Raw genomic sequence first — 3,870 nt, 5'->3', positions numbered from 1 at the left:
ATTTGACAACTGAATGGTCAATAATAGGTTTTACAATGAATTGCTCAAACACATCATTTACTTCAGAGTATGTCTATCGTTGTCAGGGTAATGTGAGGTGAACTCCATCTGTAACAAAACCACTTCACATCACTGTACCGCACCTACACACACCTTTGAGCAATGTCAACAAATGCAAAGCAACACAAACATTTATTCACCCTTTCAAACATGATAAATTATGGATCTTGGCTCAGTATTGCACAAAAGCGCTGGAACTGGTTTGGCGGGAGTTGGTCAGATTTTCAGTACATGAATGACTTGGCAAAATCAAGTCTTGGCATGATTTTTGCCTAATCATTCATGGTGTGTAGGCCCTTATAAAAGTAGGCTTTCCCCTCAGTCCAACATCACTCTCATCTGGGACCAAGTTAGTGACACAGACGTGAACTCTCTCTACCTGGGAACCTCAACTCTAAGGTGAGTCTTGATATCAAGCAATATATAGAGTGAGTATGTTTTGTATGTAAGTGTCACATGTTCACATTTTGATCATGATGAGTACCAAATGGCCTGACACAACAGAAAATGACATTGTATAGTCTGTAAACTGGCTATGTAATTATATAATCTTAGACTTTAGAGTGATTGAATTTGAACTTCTGGCTTGAAATTGTTCTTATGTGTACTTAAGTTGAATCTAATTGGACAATATCAATAGTTTCACAAGACTTGACGATATTGCCACTGCACACATCCTGACACCTTTGATTTTCTGTTCATCCTCTCAGTTTTAAAATGATAGAAAGTCTAGTGTTTCATATATAATTACTAAAAAAATATACCTTTTTTTTCAGATACAGCCATGGCTCATCGTCTGCAAGACATCATTAAAAGCATGGTGGAGTTGTTCGTGGAGTACTCTGACGCTGAGGGCAAGATCAGCAAGGAGCAGATGATGAAGATGATTGATAAAGAAATTGAATGCGCTGAGATGAAAGTAAGAACCTCCCTTTACATGACACAGTTACAATGAACAAGCCCCTTATAGATAACACATTCCCTTACTATCCTGCTTCTTCTTCACTACTCAGGTGTGTTTCTTGCTTTTAACAGTAATATTATTTTCCCCAGGAAAAGCTCAAAGCAAAAAAATGCGACAAGAATCCCTGCGACTTCAGAGACTTTTCTTGTTGTCTGGGACAAGTGGCCGTTTGCTGCTACCAAAAGAAGACTGGCCAGGGCCAAGACTGGGAAGACTGCTCAAAAAAGTGATAATGGCATAATGTTACACTCCCTACACGAGAATGTGATGTTTACTGTCTCACTGTCAATTGGTTTTCAAAGGCCCTTCAATACTGGCAAATAAAAAATAAAAATTATTGAGTTTAAATCAACATGGGTGTCTTCATTTGTTTATGGCTCTATCGCTATCACTTGCATACTGTTGTAGTTTATAATGTCATCAATTGACAATTAATGATTTAATTCTACCATACGTTTGAGCGGTCAACAATACATTTTTGAACAATTTTTTCCAATTTAAGTCTTCACAACTCTCTAACTTTCTGTGTTAGTTTCCATAATTGCAAAACCTTTTATCTTTTCCTATTTGCAACAATTAGTTTCAATGCTCTGCCTTTATAAATCCTTAAGCCAGTTCGAGCTGAATAAACATAACGCAGCCGGTCTGAAATTTGTCCAACTATCAAGTATGTTATTCTGAACAAAAGCATGATACAAAACCAACTCTTATTCGCCTTTTCATAAGCTTTTATTAAACAAGATGATATCCTCAACAAACAGATGCTCACAGGATGAATTGCTTAATGTAAATTATGGAGAAAGTAAAACTTTAACAGAGAGGCTTACATAAGTTGGCCCTGGTTGTTGTAACATTTCAACAATAGAATAATAAATAATGCCCAACACTGGTGTATCGTGTGTTCGGCAGTGGCTCAGTCAGGCTTGGAGTGTGAGCCGTATCTATCTATCTATCTATCTATCTATCTATCTATCTATCTATCTATCTATCTATCTATCTATCTATCTATCTATCTATCTATCTATCTATCTAAGGATAGAAGAAGGTGAGGGATTACACTGAATAACAGTAACTATTAATAATATGTATTTATGTATTAGTCATCATATTTCTCATGTGATTAATTTCATGAAAAAATAATATAACATGCAAACATGAGGTTATCCCTATAAGTCATAACATGGAATATGACGGTGAGAAAAAATTATTGTTTTGTATATCTTTCTATAACTACGTATTTGATTTAATCCTTATCAGGCAAAATTCATTTGTATTTTGTATATGTATAAATAATATTCAGGTTAAGTTGTAGATGTGATGTAATGGTGCTGGTTGAGTGTCAGGGCGAAAGGCAGCTGCTGGAAACTGCTGCATCTGAAAAACTGCTTTTTGTAATGATCCATTAAAAATTAGGAAATAAACTCTGCTTGACTGACATTACTGATCTCTCCATCACACTTTACACCTCAATATCATCAGCTTTCACTCTTTTTGTAAGGGTTTTCCACCCAAAAAACTTTAAAACCTTGCAAAGGAAACAGCTACATGACAGATAGGTGTCCATTTGTAATTGACTTCTGGAGTAATGAAAAGCTCGAAACTCAATAGGTACAGCCACAACAGAGCACTGGCATGAATGGTGCTTTGTTGGAAAAATAAGGGTAGGACTCAATAATACACTGCAAACAGTCCAATACAAAATGTGTTTGTTTTAGAGCATATTGTCCACAACAGCTTTACAATAGCAGAAATAATAAAAACTGACAAAGCACAGAAACAGTGGGAACCAGAGCAAATATAGCTCATAGAAAGAAAGAAAAAGAGAGTCGTACAGGACCGGTTGGCGTCTGCAAGTCTCACAATATCTGCTGTCCAGCTAAACATTGTGTATGAATAAACGTACCCTTCAGTTCAGTAGGGTGGTGCTTTCAAACAAATGGATGCAAATAGGAGCAAACAGGTGGTTTCCTTCAAAAAGATAATAGAACAAGAGTGAGAGCAAATGCTTTAACAGATGCAGCAATTGCCATTAAAAGACAAAGAAGATCAATGCAGACTTTACAGTTTACATTTTTTTTTAAAGCTATTATCGAATACCATAAACTCAAAGTGTGGATGTGAGACAGTATCATAAATGCAATTTTTACATTTGAATTTGACATATTATGATGGTATTGAGTTTCTGACTTCATTTTCAGGGTGATGTTAATGTTTTTCAAATGCAGATAATGACCAGAAAATAGTTGTTGCCAAAATGTTAGCATCGTCTAATGGTCAGACCTCTTGCTTGTGTGTGTCCAGTTCCAGTTGCAATTTCCATTGTATGACTCAGCATTTTTTACCCACAACCCTAACTCAATGAGAACTCCTTTTTTTCAAAAGCAGACACACAATGTCTGACATCTGTCGACACCTATTGTACAAGAAAAAAACAGTGATTCATGGAATAAAACTCTGACCTACGCACCACAGAGCAGCTTCCCTTGTCCTTTTGTGCCATACAAATGAAATACTCAATACAAAAAGTGTATCATGGTTCATGCATTATTGTGTAGTATTGTGATTACTGATCTGCCCTGTGGGGCTATAATCAATTATAACTATAATTAATTTTTATTTAAATCAAGGAAATGTTATTTACAAAGCATTCGTCTCTTTACAATTTGTACAGCACACACCCTCAGTGCTTAGATTATTGTAGCGCATATGAAAAAACCTCCACAAAATACACCAAAAGTGGCAAAAATGGCAGAACTTCAGGGAGAGCAACAGCTCCAAGGTTGGGCTGACGGGCAATATATATTGCGTGTTCTGAATAAAAAACAAATTGAAACAACAACAGATAA

General features: G+C 36.0%; 1 long non-coding RNA gene across 1 annotated transcript; it reads left to right on the top strand.

Annotated features, from left to right (window-relative positions):
* The first annotated feature begins 348 nt into the window (after positions 1-348).
* On the top strand, positions 349-1,376 carry LOC117480118. The gene is made up of 3 exons (XR_004555638.1): positions 349-459; positions 837-979; positions 1,114-1,376. It is a non-coding gene; the product is annotated as an uncharacterized LOC117480118 (long non-coding RNA).
* The last annotated feature ends 2,494 nt before the right edge of the window (positions 1,377-3,870 follow it).

This window comes from Trematomus bernacchii, unplaced genomic scaffold (assembly GCF_902827165.1).
Source record: "Trematomus bernacchii unplaced genomic scaffold, fTreBer1.1, whole genome shotgun sequence".
In the NCBI taxonomy this organism is placed as follows: domain Eukaryota; kingdom Metazoa; phylum Chordata; class Actinopteri; order Perciformes; family Nototheniidae; genus Trematomus; species Trematomus bernacchii.
The sequence above is the reverse complement of the archived record's forward strand: the minus strand, read 5'-3'. Positions and strand labels throughout refer to the sequence as shown.